This window comes from Trachypithecus francoisi, unplaced genomic scaffold (genome assembly GCF_009764315.1).
Source record: "Trachypithecus francoisi isolate TF-2019V2 unplaced genomic scaffold, Tfra_2.0 Lachesis_group6, whole genome shotgun sequence".
Classification (NCBI taxonomy): domain Eukaryota; kingdom Metazoa; phylum Chordata; class Mammalia; order Primates; family Cercopithecidae; genus Trachypithecus; species Trachypithecus francoisi.
In genome coordinates, this window is record NW_022681471.1 from 69651841 (window position 1) to 69669174 (window position 17334).

General features: G+C 39.4%; 1 protein-coding gene and 1 pseudogene across 1 annotated transcript in view; one reads left to right on the forward strand and one right to left on the reverse strand.

Moving 5' to 3' along the window:
• The window catches only part of SLC16A2 (solute carrier family 16 member 2), a 99873-nt gene that overhangs the window by 40660 nt on the left and 41879 nt on the right, over positions 1-17334 (reverse strand). The gene's annotated exons all lie outside the window — the stretch shown is intronic.
• LOC117077872 lies at positions 7493-8330 on the forward strand (annotated as a pseudogene).

Genomic DNA, 17334 nt, shown 5'->3' on the forward strand with positions numbered 1-17334 from the left:
TTTTAATTGTCAAACTATAAATGTTACTTATCTCTCCTTGTTTTATTTCCAAGGAAACCAAAATCATTGTATTCTAAAGACCAGAGATGCTTCTCCCTCATTTGGTATTCCACTGGGCAAGGATCTGTTATTCACTGCAAACGTCCAGCTGCTAACACTATACAAGCACCCTCTCTCTAGGCCCAGGAACTGTCATGGAAGAGGTGGGCACATGAAATTTTTTTTTAGTGTAATTTATTATTATTATTATTATTGTACTTTAAGTTCTAGGGTACTTGTGCACAATGTACAGTTTGTTACATATGTATACATGTGCCATGTTGGTGTGCTGCACCCATTAACTCGTCATTTACATTAGGTATATCTCCGAATACTATCCCTCTCTCTCCCCCTCACCCCACAACAGGCCCCAGTGTGTGGTGTTCCCCACCCTGTGTCCAAGTGTTCTCATTGTTCAATGCCCACCTATGAGTGAGAACATGCGGTGTTTGGTTTTCTGTCCTTGTGATAGTTTGGTCAGAATGATGGCTTCCAGCTTCATCCATGTCCCTACAAAGGATATGAACTCATCCTTTTTTATGGCTGCATAGTATTTCATGGTGTATATGTGCCATATTTTCTTAATCCAGTCTGTCATTGATGGACATTTGGGTTGTTTCCAAGTCTTTGCTATTGTGAATAGTGCAGCAATAAACATACGTGTGCATGTGTCTTTACAGCAGCATGATTTACAATCCTTTGGGTGTATCCCCAGTAATGGGATAACTGGGTCAAATGGTATTTCTAGTTCTAGATCCTTGAGGAATCGCCACACTGTCTTCCACAATGGTTGAACTAGTTTACAGTCCCACCAACAGTGTAAAAGTGTTCCTATTTCTCCACATCCTCTCCAGCACTGTGGTTTCCTGACTTTTTAATGATTGCCATTCTGACTGGTGTGAGATGGTATCTCATTGTGGTTTTGATTTGCATTTCTCTGATGGCCAGTGATGATGAGCACATGGAATTTTAAGGGCCAGTTTTGAGGGATAAAATTAGGTCAAGGTCACACCCTCCAAATCAAAGAGGATACAAGAATGCCTAAACAGCAGATAAAACAAGCCTTCTAAACTATTGCATGTCACATTTCCATCCACCCCAACCATAAATAATTTTCTGCTTCCTACAGAATTAAAGAAAAATATTTACTGACAGTGAGAGACAGAACTAGCTGGATTTCCTAGGCTGACTAAGAATTCCTAAGCCTAGCTGGGGAAGGTGACTGCACCCACTTTTAAACAAGGGGCTTGTAACTCAGCTCACACTTGACCAATCAGGTAGTAAAGAGGGCTCACTAAAATACCAATTAGGCCAAAAGCAGGAGGTAAAGCAATAGTCAAATCATCTATCATCTGAGAGCACAGGGGGAGGGACAATGATTGGGATATAAACCCCAGACATTCGAGCTGGGAGTGGGCAACCCCTTTTGGGTCCCCACCCATTGTATGGGAGCTCTGTTTTCACTCTATTAAATCTTGCAACTGCACACTCTTCTGGTCCGTGTTTGTTACGGCTCAAGCTGAGCTTTTGCTCGTCGTCCACCAATGCTGTTTGCCACCGTTGCAGACCCACCACTGACTTCCACCCCTCCAGATCCGGCAGGGTGTCTGCTGTGCTTCTGATCCAACCAGGCGCCCATTGCTGCTCCCGATCGGGCTAGAGGCTCGCCATTGTTCCTGCATGGCTAAGTGCCTGGGTTCGTCCTAATCGAGGTGAACACTACTCGCTGGGTTCCACAGTTCTTTTCCATGACCCACGGCTTCTAATAGAGCTATAACACTCACCGCATGGCCCCAGGTTCCATTCTTTGGAATCCATGAGGCCAAGAACCCCAAGTCATAGAACAAAAGGCTTGCTGCCATCTTGGGAGCGGCCGCCCCATCTTGGGAGCAGCCCGCCACCATCTTGGGAGCTCTAAGAACAACGATCCCCTGGTAACATTAGGATAAAGATACCTTGTGACAAGGCCTCCTGGGTATAATACTCCCAGTTATAAGTTGCAAAGATAGATATAGATGCAGATATAGATATAGATATAGATATCCATATATGTTTTTCTAGAACAATGCTTATGTTTTCTTTAGCGAATTACTAAAAGTCTGTAACTAAAACTAAGCTTACTGTAGCTCAACACATAGAAGTTAAAAATAAGTCAATTTTGTAACTTTGCCTTTTTTTGTTTGTTGGCTTTTTCCTAAAAAAAAAAAAAATATATATATATACACATATATATATATTTGAGATGGTGTTTCACTCTCGTTGCTCAGGCTGGAGTGCAATGGCCCGATCTCGACTCACTGCAACCTCCGCCTTCCAGGTTCAAGCAATTCTCCTGCCTAAGTCCCCTGAGTAGCTGGGATTACAGGCATGCGCCACTGCACCCGGATAATTTTGTAGTTTTAGTAGAGACGAGGTTTCTCCATGTTGGTCAGGCTGGACTCAAACTCCCGACCTCAGGTGATCTGCCCGCCTCAGCCTCCCAGATTGCTGGGATTATAGGCGTGAGCCACTGCACCCGGCCAAAATAAGAATTTTAAGAGGTAATAAATGCCTGTCCACATCCATTCCTATCTGGCCTAGAACAATTAATCGGCTATAAGTCTTTTGACTCTTAAGGCCCTGGGACATAAGGAGCCCCACAAAGGGACAGGATGGACCTGGTGCAGGCAGCCATGCCACTCTGACAATGCTATGGGATAAAATAAAGATTTGCTGGCCTTTAATGTTTCCTCTGCCAAATCTTGACCAAAAAGGGGAAAATGTAAACCAAAAATAAAATTCTAAGCTCCCCAACCATCTGAACGGACTTCTTCCTCAGCCAGGACTCTTTTAAAATTTAACCTGAGAGACTGTTTCAGGCCATGATGGGAAATGGGAGTCGAACATGCCTCATTGTACCTCTCTGGTATTAATATCAACACAGACTTTAAGTCCGATAAGAAACATTTTACAACTATTCTCTCTGAAGCCTGCTAGCTAAAAGCTTCCTCTGCACAATAAAACTTTGGTCTCCACAATCCTTTATCTTAACCCAAACATTTCCTTTCTATTGATCCCAGGTTCTTAAACAAACTCAACCAATTGTCAACTAGGAAATTTAAAAATTTGCCTATAGCCTGGAAGCCCCAATTTCAAGTTGTTTCGCCTTTCTGAACCAAACCAATGTATATCCTAAATGTATTTGATTGATGTTTTATGCCCCTCCAAAATGAATAAAACTAAACAGCACTTTCACCATCTTGGGTACATGTTCTCAAGACCTTCTGAGGGCTGTGTCACAGGTCGTGGTCACTCATAGTTGGCTCAGAATAAATATCTTCAAATATTTTACAGAGTTTGACTCTTTTCATCAACACACCCCTACCCCCAGTTTAGCATGATGGAAATTCTATTCTAGTTGGGTGTAGTCAGTAACATGGAGCTCTCTCTTCCTCCAGCTCCTAGTACAGGGCAACAGTTTGACTCTAGGAGGGTAGTCTGCTGGAATCTCTCATCGTCTAATACCAAGCTCCAGGTTGCAGAAGTTTTATTCCACTTAGGTGAGGCCAAGAGGAGTGGGAAGCCCTTCCCCTAGTCAGCTCCCATTGGAAAAATGGAATCTCTACCTCAAGCATGGTGGGCCAATAATATTGTGTCTCTGATCACTCTGCCCCAGCTCACTCATAGGGCGCACGTTCAATGCTAGAAAAAACAAGTTGAGAAAAGCCATAGCTACCATTCCTGCCCAGCACCCTGCTCATAGAGCAGGGGTGTCATTCTGGAAGAAAGAAGTGCTCTCCCTACATCTAATGTCTAGTGTAGTACAGCAGAGATTCTGTCCATGAGGTGAGATGAGTTTTAGAATGGAGAGCTCCTTAGCTCTCCCCAAGGAGTCTATCTTTATTTGGAAAAGAGAGTGAAGAAGTTTTTGTCTATGATATTGTCAGGAACAACGACAATCTTGGTGGTGAGCAATCAAGAGGGCACCAGAAGTTCTATGATTCTAGTAGCAGCTGCAGAATGGTTCACCAGCTAGAAGTTTAACAGAGAGAACCAGAGAAAAAACTAAGAAGAACCCTTTTAGGGTCTGGGCAAGCCTTGAAGACTTGAAAAGACCCAATTTTAATGTGGAAAAATTTGTATCCCAGGGCATTGTTTAAAAACACTAATGGAATTAAGAAGTGGAGGCTAATAGGCTGGTTGTGATATTATTAGAGATAGATCATCCAGAAACTCAAAGAGGATCTTAGGTAAGGAGACAGAGAGCCCAGTTAAAATCACAGTATCACTGGTGGTAGATACTGTGTACATGCCCAAGACTGTGACCTCTGAGGAGTGACACAGAGGCTGTATGCTGCAGGGAAATAGACTTCATTGAACTACGCCAGATGTTGAACTTAGAGGACAAAGCAGCTACTATAAATATGTTCAAAGACCTAAAGGAAGCTATGCTTAAAGAACTGAAAGAGTCAGGCAGGGTGGCCCATGCCTGTAATCCCAGCACTTTTCAGAGGCCAAAGCAGGAGGATCACTTGAGTCCAGGAGTTCAAGACCAGCCTGGGCAACACAGTGCCCATCTCTACAAAAAATAAAATTAGCTAAAATTAACTGTTTGTGGTGGCAGATGGCTGTGGTCCCAGCTACTTGGGAGGCTGAGATGGGAGAATCAGTTGAGCCCAGGAAGTCAAGACTGCAGTGAGCCAAGACTGTACCACTGCACTCCACCCTGGGTGACCCAGGGCGACCCTGTCTTAAGAAAAAAAAGAAAAAAAAAAAAAAACTAAAAGAATTTGTGAGAAATTCTTTTCATCAAATAGAAAATCAATAAAGAGATCAAAATTCAGAAAGTCTAGTGTTGAAAAATACAATAACTGAAACAAAAAGTTTCATAGAAGAGATCAACAGTAGACAGGAAATAAAGTTAGCAAACTTGAAGATAGATCAATACGTATTGTGCAAATTGAAGAAGATTGAGGACACAGAACGATGAATAATGAACAGAGACTCAGAGAAATGTGGGGCATTATTAAGCACACCAATATACATGCAATGGAATTCCAAAAGAGAAGAGAGAGAAATAAACAGAAGAAAATATTCAAAAATAAGAAAAACTTTCAAAATTTGAAGAAAGTTATTAATCTACACCTCTAAGAAGCTCTACAAATAACAAATAGGATAAACACAAGGAGAGACACTTCAGAAACACCATATCAAAATGTCAGAAGCCAAAAACCAAGGGAAACTTTAAAAGCAGCAAGAGAAAATTAGTTATCATGTATAAGAGGAATTCCAATAAGATTTATGGCTGACTTCTACCAGAAAGAATAGAAGCTAAAAGGCATAGAGGGATGACATATTTAAAATGATGAAAGGAAAAAACTGTCAACCAAAAATATTTTATATGAAATATCCAGAATAGGAAAATTCAGAGATACAGAGAGTAGATATTGGTCATTAGGAGCTAGGGTCGGGTGCACTAAGGGAGAAACTGCTATTAGTTACAGGGTTTATTTTGGCGGTTTTGAAATGTTGTGGAATTAGATCATGGTAATGGTTGCAAGATATTGAAAATACATTTAAAACACTGAATTGTACACTTTTAAAGGGTGAATTTTATGGTCTATGAATTTTATCTCAATAAAAATAATTTAAAACATCTCAAATCAGTAACCTAATATTCCAACTAAAGAAACAAGAAAAAGAAGAGCAGACTAAACCCAAAGCAAGCAGAAGGAAGGCAATAATAAAAACTTCACGGGAACAAATAAAATAGAACAAAAAACAATGGAGAAAATCAAATGAAATCATAAGTTGGTTTTGTGAAAAGATCCACAGAACTGGCAAACCTTTAATTAGACTTAACGAGAAAAATAATGAGAAGATGCAAATTAGTAAAATTAAGAATGAAGAGGAGACATCAGTACTGACTTTACAGAAATAAAAGGAACATAAAGAAATACTATGAACAATTGTGTGCTACTAAATTAAATTACTTAAATGAAATGGAAAAATTTCTATAAAGACAGAAGCTGCCAAAATCCATGCAAGAAACAGAAAATCTGAATTTAACTGTAATAAGTAAAAAGATAGAATTAGTAATTAAAATACTCTGCTCCCCTTAAATAAACCCCCAACTCAAATGTCTTCACTGGTGAATTTTACCGAATATTTAGAAAATAATTATACCAATTCTTCACAAACTCTTCTAGAACAAGAGGGAACATTTCCAACTCATCCTGTGAAGTCAGCCAAAGATATCACAAGAAGAGAATACTACAGACCAATATCTTTTAAGAAAATTGATGCAAAAATAAAATCATTGACAAAATCTAGCAAATTAACTCCAGTTACATATAGAAAAAATTATAAATCGTTACCAAATGGGGTTTATCCCAGGAATGTAAAGTTGAGTTAACATTGATAATCAACCAATGTAATACACTATCTCAATAGAATAAAAGACAAAGAAGATCACATGATTATTTCAAGAGATGTAGAGAAAGCATTTGACAAAATATAACATTCTTTCACAATAAAAACATTCAACAAACTAGGAATAGAAGGGAATTTTTTCAACATGATAAACATGATAAAGGTCATCTATGAAAATCTCAAGGCTAATATCATACTGAAAGGCTGCTTTCCCTGTAAGATCAACAACAAGACAAGAATGTTTGCTGTCATCATATCTATTATTCAGCACTGTACTTGAGGTTTCAGTCAGGACATTTAGACAAGAAAAAGAAATAAAAGTCATCTAGGTTGGAAAAGGAAAAAAATAAAACTACCTTTGTTTGCAGATGACATGATCTTTTATATAGAAAAGACTAAGGAATCTGCAAAAACACCTACTAGAACTAATAACTTAGTTTAGCAAAGTTACAAGATAGAAAATCAATGTACAAAGATGAATTATATTTCTATATACCAGCAATAAACAATTTTCAAATAAAATTAAAACAATTCCATTTACAAAAGCATAAAAAAGTATACAATACTTAGGAATAAATTTAACAAAAGAAGTATAAAACTTATACTCTGAAAGCTACAAAATATTGTTGGAGGAAATTAAAAAATATCTAAATAAGTGGAAACATTCCATTTTCATGGATCAGAAGACTTAATATTATTAAGATGGTAAATCTGTAAATTTAAGTAAATCTGTAAATTTACCTAAAGATTCAACAATATCCCTATAAAAACCCTGGCTGCATTTTCTTTGCAGAAATTGACAAACTGATCCTAAGAGTTGTATGAAAGTGCAAGAGAACTAGAATAGCAAAAACAATCTTGAAAAATGAACAACGGCTTTCTGCCCATGGACACCACTGAGGAAGCATCATTAAAGTCTGTCTTCTCCCTGCCATCCTGTCTAAGTCAGTGTCTCCTAAAGAGCCCGAACAGCTGAGGAAGCTCTTCATTGGAGGGCTGAGTTTTGAAACAACCTGAAAATGGCTCAAAATGGTTGAGCCATTTTGAACAATGGGGAATGCTCACAGACTGTGTGGTAATGAGTGATCCAAACACCAAGCCCTCCAGGGGCTTTGGGTTTGTCAGATATGACACCATGGGGGAGATAGATGCAGCCATGAATGCAAGGCCACACAAGATGGATGGAAGAGTTGTGGAACCCAAGAGAGCTGTCTCAAGAGAAGATTCTCAAAGACCAGGTGCCCACTTAACTTTGAAAAAGATATTTGTTGGTGGCATTAAAGAAGACACTGAAGAACATCAACTAAGAGATTCTTTTGAATAGTATGGAAAAATTGAAGTGACTGAAATCATGACTGACCGAGGCAGTGGTAAGAAAAGGGGTTTTGCCTTTGTAACCTTTGACAACAATGACTCCGTGGATAAGATTGTCATTCAGAAATACCATAGTGTGAATGGCCACAACTGTGAAGTTAGGAAAGCCCTGTCAAAGCAAGAGATGGCTAGTGCTTCATCCAGCCAGAGGTGGAAGTGGTTCTGGAAACTTTGGTCATGGTCATGGAGGTGGTGGTCGTGGAGAAAACTTCAGTGGTGGTGGTTATGGTGGCAGTGGGGGTGGCTATAATGGATTTGGTAATGATGGAAGCAATTTTGGAGGTGGTGGAAGCTACAATGATTTTGGCAATTACAACAATCAGTCTTCAAATTTTGGACCCATGAAACTTTGGAGGCAGAAGCTCTGGCCCCTATGGTGGTGGAGGCCAATACTTTGCCAAACCACAAAACCAAGGTGGCTATGGTGGTTCCAGTAGTAGCAGTAGCTGTGGCAGTGGCAGAAGATTTTAATTAGGAAACAAAGCTTAGTAGGAGAGGAGAGCCAGAGAAGTGGCAGGGAAGCTACAGGTTACAACGGATTTGTGAATTTAGCCAAGCACAGTGGTGGCAGGACCTAACTGCTACAAAGCAGATATGTTTTAGACAAATACTCATATGTATGGGGAAAAAACTCAAGGATTGTATTTGTGACTAATTGTATAACGTGTTATTTAGTTTCTGTTCCGTGGAAAGTGTAAAGCATTCCAACCAAGGGTTTTAATGTAGTTTTTTTTTTGCACCCATGCTGTTAATTGCTAAATGTAATAGTCTGATTATGATGCTGAATAAATGTCTTTTTTAAAAAAAAAAAGAAAGAAGAAAAATGAACAACAAAGTTGGAAGATTCACACTTCCTAATTTCACATCTACTACAAAGGTACAGTAATGAAAATCATGTGGTACTTGCATAAGAATGAACATACAGATTAATGAAACAAAATTGAGAGTCCATTAAAAAACCCCTTTATGTTTACTGTGAATTGATTATTAGCAAGGGTGCCAAGATAATTCAATACAGATAAAACAGTCTTTTCAGCAAATGGTGATGGGTCAACTAGATATTCACATACAAAAGAATGAAGTTGAATTCCTGCGTGAAACCATATATAGAAATTAGCTCAAAATGAAGTACATACCTACATGTAAGAATTACAAATATAGAAGTCCTAGAAGAAAGCATAGAAGTAAATAGAATAGGCAGTAGTCTTTTAGAAATAATTTAAAAGCACAACCAACAAAAAAACACTAGATAAATTGGAGTTCATAAAAATTAAAAACATATTTCTGGGTATATACCCAGAATAATTGAAATCAGGGACTCAAACAGACATCTGTCCACTAAAGTTCAGAGCAGCATCATTCACAATAGCCAAAAAGTGGGAACAACCCAAATGTCCATTGATGGATGATTGGATAAACAAAATGTATATGTATACATATGTATACATGTATGTGTGTATATACAATGAAATATTACTCACCCTTAAAAAGGAAGGAAATTCTGACACATGCTACAACATAGGTGAACCTGGAAGACATTATGCTAAGTGAAATAAGCCAGTTACAAAAAGACAAGTAAGTACTGTCTGATTCCATTTACATGATATACCTAGAGTCATCAAATCCATAGGGACAGAAAGTAGAATGGTGGTTGCCAAGGACTGAGAAGAAGAGAAAATGGAGAGTAATTGTTTAAAAGATACAGAGTTTCAGTTTGGGAAGATGAAAAAGTACTGGAGATGGATGGTGGTGATACCTGCACAAGAACGTAAATGTACTTAGTACCACTGAAATGTACAATTAAAATGGTTAAAATTATAAATTTTGTGTTCTGTATATTTCACCACAATAAAACAATGAAAAACTTGTACTTCAAGCGACACCAGTAAGAAAGTGAAAAGACAACACACAGAATGAGAGAAAATATTTTCAAATCATTTATCTGATAAGGGTTGAGTATCCAGAATATATATTTAAAACTCTAATAATTCAACAATAAAAAGACAAATAACATTTACAAATGGGCAAAGGTTTTCCAGTCTGGCATGTAAAGAGCTTGGAAGTTATCACTCTGTCTTAACAACAAATAAAAAGCTAAACAAACTGAAAAATAAACCACTGTTCTTAGAGCCATCAGAGAAATGAGGTCACAGGATTATAACTGTCATTCATTCCTAATCCTAAAATAACAGTAACAACACAGAGCTTACACCCTTCACAAAAATTCACACAAAACTAAGCATAGACCTAAATGTAAAATGCAAAACTCTAAAATTCGTAGAAGATAATATAAAAGAAAATTTCAGTGACCTTGGGTGGTAAATTTTTATATATAACAACAAAGGCACAATCCATAAAAGTTATAATTTGTAAACTGGACTTCATTAAAATTAAGAATTTCTGTTCTATGAAAGACACTATCAAGTGAATGAGAAGATTGGGAGAAAATATTTGCAAATGATATATCTGATAAAGAATTGTTAATATTATATACAAAGAACTCTTAAAATTCAACAAAAAGAAAATAAATAACTTGATATTTTAAAAGGCAAATCTAAATGAACACTTCACCAGAAAATATATATGGATGGTGAATATGCATATGAAAAGATGCTCAGTATCATATGTCATGAGGGAATTGCAGATGGAAACAACGAGATACCACTACATACCTATTAGAATAACCAAAATCCAAAACACTGACAACACCAAATGCTGGTGATGATGTGAAGCAACAGGAACTCTCATTTAGTGCTGGTGGGAATGCAAAATGGTACACCCACTTTGGAGGACAGTCTGGCAGTTTCTTACAAAACTAAACAAGCTCTTATGATACAATCCAGCAATTGTGCTCCTTGGTATTTACCCAAGTGGGTCAAAAACCTATGTCCACACACACACACAAAAACCTGCACATTATTGTTTATAGCAGTTTTATTCATAATTGCCAAAACTTGGAAGCAACCAAGATTTCCTTTGGTAGGTGAATGAATAAACTCTGGTACATCTAGACAGTGGAGTATTGTTCAGCACTCAAAAGAAATTGGCTATCAGGTCATGAAAACACATAGAGGAATCTTAAGTGCATATTATTAAGTGAAAGACACCAATCTGGAAAACCTCCATACTATATGATTCCAATCAGATGATATTCTGGAAAAAGCAAAACTATGGAGACAGTAAAAGGATCAGTGGTTGCCAGGGGATGGTGAGATGAACAGGTAAAGCACAGGGACTTTTCAGAGCAGTGGAACTAGTCTGTATGATACTAAAATGGTAGACACATGTTATTATTTTTTTTTTTTTTGAGGCGGAGTCTCGCTCTGTCGCCCGGACTGGAGTGCAGTGGCCGGATCTCAGCTCACTGCAAGCTCCGCCTCCCGGGTTTTTACGCCATTCTCCTGCCTCAGCCTCCCGAGTAGCTGGGACTACAGGCGCCCGCCACCTCGCCCGGCTAGTTTTTGTATTTTTTAGTAGAGACGGGGTTTCACTGTGTTAGCCAGGATGGTCTCGATCTCCTGACCTCGTGATCCGCCCGTCTCGGCCTCTCAAAGTGCTGGGATTACAGGCTTGAGCCACCGCGCCCGGCTGACACATGTTATTATATATTTGACAAAACTTATAGAATGTACACCAAGAGTGAACCTAATGTAAATTATGAACTTTGGGTAACAATGATGTGTCAATGTAGGTTCATCAATTGTAATAAAAGTACTATTCTGGTGAAGGAGTTAATAGTGGGGGTGCTGTGCGTGCTGGGGGGTAGCGGGTATACAGGAAATGTCTGCACCTTCTGCTCAATTTTGCTACAAACCTAAAACTGCCCTAAAATCATCTTTAAAAACAAAAAACAGGCGGGCGCGGTGGCTCAAGCTGTAATCCCAGCACTTTGGGAGGCCGAGACGGGCGGATCACGAGGTCAGGAGATCGAGACCATCCTGGCTAACATGGTGAAACCCCGTCTCTACTAAAAATACAAAAAACTAGCCGGGCGATGTGGCGGGCGCCTGTAGTCCCAGCTACTCGGGAGGCTGAGGCAGGAGAATGGCATAAACCCGGGAGGCGGAGCTTGCAGTGAGCTGAGATCCGGCCACTGCACTCCAGCCTGGGCGGCAGAGCGAGACTCCGTCTCAAAAAAAATAAATAAATAAATAAATAAAATAAAAAAAATAAAAACAAAAAACAGGCCAAGGGTTTCGATAAACATTTCCTTAAAGAAGATATACAAATGGCCAATGAGCACGTGAAAAGATACCTAACATCTTATTCACCAAGGAACTGCAAATCAAAACCAAAATGAGATACCACTTCACAACTACTAAGATAGCTATTAAAAAAAATACAAAAAATAAGTGTTGGTGAGGATGTATAGAAATTGAAATCTTCATGTGTTGTTTGTAGGAATGTAAAATGGGTTAGCTGTTTTGGAAAACATTTTGGCAGTTCCTTAAAATATAAACATAAAGTTACCACCATATGATCCAGCATTCCCACTGCTGGGTATATATCCAAAAGAAGAAAAATCAGTATATCCAAGAGATGTCTGCACTCCCATGTTTGTTGCAGCACTATATGCAATAGCTAAGATGTCGAATCAACGTAAGTACCCATCAACAGGTGAATGGATAAAGAAAATGTGGTAACATATACACAATGGAATATTATTCAGGCATAAAAAAGAATGAAATCCTGTCACTTGCAGCAACATGAGTAGAACTGGAAGTCATTATATTAAGTGTAATAAGCCAAGCACAGAAAGACAAATGTTGCATGTTCTTATTCATATATATGAGTTAAAAAGGTTGATTGGTTTCATGAAACTAAAGGGTAGAGTGATGGTTACCAGAGGCTGGGAAGGGTAATAGGGAGTGGGGGATAAAGAAGGGGGGCTAACGGTTACAAAAATATAGTTAGATAGAAGGAATAAGATCTAGTGTTTGGTAGCACAATAGGGTGCCATACTTAAAAAAAAAATTATGTATTTCCAAATAACTAGAAGAATGGAATTAGAATGTTCTTAACACAAAAAAAAGATAAATGTTTAAGGTGATGGATTTCCCGGTTACCTTGATTTGCCCATTATAGATTGTATGCTTGTATCAAAATATCACGTGTACCCCATAAATAGTGCAACTATTATGTATACATAAAAATTAAATTAAAAATTAAAAAAAATTGAGGTATCATATCATCCAACAATTCTGCTGTTAGGTATATAACCAAGACAAATAAAAATGTTCATCTAATTTAAAAACTTGTACAGGACTTCTCCTAGCAGCATTAGTCATAATAGCCAAAAAGTAGAAACAACCGAAAGATCCATGAATTTGTAAGTGCATAAACAAAATGTGGTACAGTTTATCCATACAATAGCTATTATTCAGCCATAAAAAGAAATTTGTTGCTAATACATGCTATGATATAGAAGAACCTTGAAAACATTATGCTAAGTGATAAAAAGTCAGTCAAAAGACCATTTATTATATAATTCCACTTATATGAAATGTCTAGAACATGCACATTTATAGAAACAGAAAGTGGATTAGTATTTGCCAAGGTCTGTGAGGGGGTGATGGGGAGATTGTGGTGGTAGGGATGCCTAAAGGGTACCTGTCTTTGCAGGTGATGAACAACGTTCTAAAATTGATTGTGGTAATGGTTATAAAGTCTGTGAATTTACTAAAGACCATTGAATTGTATACTTTAGTTGGGTTAATTGTGTGGCAAATAAATTTTGCCTCAATAAAGCTTTTTTTTTAAAGTTTAACAGAATAGAGGGTGATCTTTGAGTTGAGCCCTGAAGGATAATCTAATAATCAAAAAGTAGAGAAAGGCATCTCAAGTTGATGGAACAGCATGAACAATGGTTTGCAGACTTGAAATGTGATATGGTGTGAATGAAGAAGGTATGTGTGGGTGGTTTAGGTAAGAGTTGGGTGGGAAAAGATGATCCTGGGAAAGTTGCCCAGGAACTTGAATGGCATGGCCAGGAGTTTGAATTTAATCTCACCAGGACTATGAGATTAATGACTGGTTTCTGGGCTGGGGATTGACAAAGTCAGATTTCTATGTCATGGAGCATGCCTGACAACAATCAGTCTGTAGAATATATGGAAAGAGGCAAGAATACCTTTTTTAAAACTGGTAGAATTTTGTGTACTATGTAGTTACAAAGGCTCTCCCTGGGGGTTTTCTTAATTGTCTTTTCTGAGCTGCCTCCCTCAGGGCTTTGTTCCTACAAGGTTTTGCCTATACTAGGATTTTATTTTTTGAAAACTAAATGTGCACAGCCTTCAAGCTCCAAAAGAATTACCCAGAGGTACCATTTCTGTTTCTGAGATGTACTTTGGGCGGGAGTGCTAGGAGCCTACAAGGTAACCTTCAAACCAATCCTAGATTGGCCACAAAGTCTGGGTTATGAGTCTTGACCTGCTTTTCACATGTTCCCACATCCACCCCAATGTACATACTAACTTGGGATATTCTCTTTGTTTTAGAAGCCCCTTAGCCTTAGACCCCCAACTCCAACCTCTACCACTAATCTGCTGTGTAGCCTAGGTCAAATTTCTTACTCTTCTGGGTCTTGCTTTCTCTGTCTATATCATTAGGGGTCTGAAAAGATTATATCTAAGGCCCCTTACCACTTTCAGCTTAGCTTTCTCTAGATGGAGCTGAGCCTATATGGGCAGAAGAAGTGTAGAAAGGCAGGAAAAGGCAGGAAGATGGAGGAGAGGGGTGGGCCCTTAAAGGGCTTTATACCTCTCTCTCTGGCTGAGAGCTATCTGGGTATATGGTGACATGGTGTTCAAGAAAGGTTTGTTGAATTGAACAAAACTCACCAGTTGTGCCAGGAAAGTGTCTAGCTGCATTTGGTTCTGTGGCCATAAAATGATCTGGGTAGGTAGAATCAGATAAAAAATATCAGAACCTTGACTGAAGGTCTAAAACCTCTCTAGGGCCACATCACTAAGTATTGAATATTGTGACAAAGCCATGGGCTTCTGGACCAAGGTTGGTAAATTAATTCAGGGAAGGGCAACGTTGTTTTTACCAGACACAAAAGGGCAACTTTAAGGTGAGGAAAGTCACAGAGACTGAGAGCCCTGGAAGAAGCATGGGTTTGCAGCAGACCCCAGACAGAATCTTTTGCCTCCTTATCAGTGGGTTCTGCATCAGTGGGTTTAACCAACAGCAGATCGAAAATGTTTGAAAAAAAATGGATGACTGTGTCTGTGCTAAACGTGTACAGACTTTGTCATTACTCTTTAAATAATATAGCATAACAACTATTTGCATAGCATTTACATTGTATTAGGTATCATAAGTAATCTAGAGTTATATAAAGTTTATGAGAGGATGTGTATAGGTTATATGCAAACACTACACCATTTTTTATAAAGGACATGAGACATGAGCATCTATGGATTTTGGTGTCTGCAAGGGGTCCTGGAACTAATCTCCCACATATACTGAGGGATGGCTATTCTCCCACAGTAAAGCAGGTGCTCAAGAAAGATCAGAGGAATGGCAAATAGGGAGTCAGGAAAGGGGGTGGAGAATGCTGTAGCCTGAGCAGCTGTTTGGCTTTCATAGCTTTTTAGAAGCCAGGTCTAGAAAAAGCTCATAAAGACAATAAAAGCAAAAAATTCACACCAGCCACAAGCACCAGGGCTTTGAAGCATTGGTGGGAGAGTATAGAGTCTGAATCCACCGCCCATCCGGACTCCTGAAACCCTGGGGGCCTGGGATGGAGCCTGCCTGCTTCTTTCTAGGCTTTCCCCAAGAATGATGCCTCCTGCTGGGCTTGCAGTTCTCTTGGTTCCCTTCTCTTCTCTCCTTGGAGGTGGTATTGACCAGCCCTCTCCCACCAGATAAGGACATCTTGTTCTTTCTGATCTAGGAGAGCAAAACAGTTCTCATTCCCTGGGGGCTGGGAGGGTCACAGAGGGGAAGTTCTGATGTTTGTAAGCAGATCAGTCAGCCCCAGGGGCTCCTGGTCCCCATATCCTCCACCACCTCCCCTTTGTGTCCCCTCCCTCACAGGGCCAATTTACTACTTTGTTCATCGCCCAGAGGCTAGCAGCAAGTAGAGAACAATGCATCCCATTTCCCTGGAATTGTCACCCCAATTTGGGGGTTGGTTGTGGAAGAAAATTGCAACGTGCTTCTTACTGGGCCTCTCTCCAAACCTCTCCAGCTCTTTCCTGCCTTCTAGTGGGGACTACCCTGGTGCACAAACACTGTCTCCAAGCCACAAAATGGGCTCAGCACCACCCCCAACTCCCTGGGCAGCCCAGAAGAGCCCAGAAGAGCGAAATATTGCTCAAGCTGGCCTTGAGGCTCAGGAAAGAGTCTGAAGGGTGGACAAGAGCAGCAAGAACCTGATTGGCTCATCAGGTTGTAGCAGCTGATGAGCCAATGCTCTCTGAAGGGTTCTGCCCCTGCTTTTCTCTGCAGTAGTTCATTCTCAAGGACACTTGCAGGAACTCCAGATCCCAGGACAAAGCTTTTGTGCTTGGTTCCTCATTCCAGGCTTCTCCTTTCCATACTGTGGCAAAATCTCATGCCACACTCTCCTCATGGCCTAAAGAGTCATCCTTGGTTTCCAAATAGCCCCATGAACCTTTTAAAATTTTATTAAGGAAATATAAAATAAAATAAGAGTGAAATACAAGTATGGCCATTTCTTTGGGGATTACTGGAAGAAAGACATGAGATGGACTTCATATCCTGTTTCATTAACAGTTTTTCACACCATGCAATTTCTCTCTGAACTCCTTTCCTGAAACAACAGCTGTTTGCTGCCATAGGCCAGCCCAGTACTAGAGATGGGAATCCTCTGTGTTGCCATGTTCCCTGGCTCCATGGAGGAGCAATAGGTCTGTTTGTTGCTGTTGTTGAGATGGGATCTTGCTATGTTGCCCAGGCTGGTCTCAAACTCCTGGCCTCAAGTTTGTTGTTGTTGTTGTTTTGTAGAGATGGGATCTTGCTATGTTGCCCAGACTGGTCTCAAACTCCTGGCCTTAAGTGATCCTCCTGCCTCAGCCTCCTCCCAAAGTGCTGGGATTACAGGCCACCGCACCTAGCCTAGGTCTGAAACGGAATATTTTAGGGTTGTGTCTTTTGTCCACTTACGGACTTCCAGTCATCCCTAGCTGGGTGAAGACTCTAGCCTTTGTCTAGGCCAGTGGGTTTAAAAGGAAATTAATACCATCTTTATTTGGTATTATATTTAGTGGTTTGTTTTAGTAAATATAAAATATTTACAAGGGCTTTTGCCTCTCAGTCCCCCTCAAGAAAACTCCTTATACAAGTCTTACATTATTCAACTGAAATTCTTCTTACACAGGCTTTCAGAAACCTATTCACAATGCTTGGGGAGGTGCAACTGTAGGATCAACAGTGTGTAATAACATCAAAGGATATAAAATAACAACAACAAAAACTGCCAAAAATAGCTTGAGTACAAAGAGACACACAAATGCAACATTTCCCAAGTCAGTTTCTGCT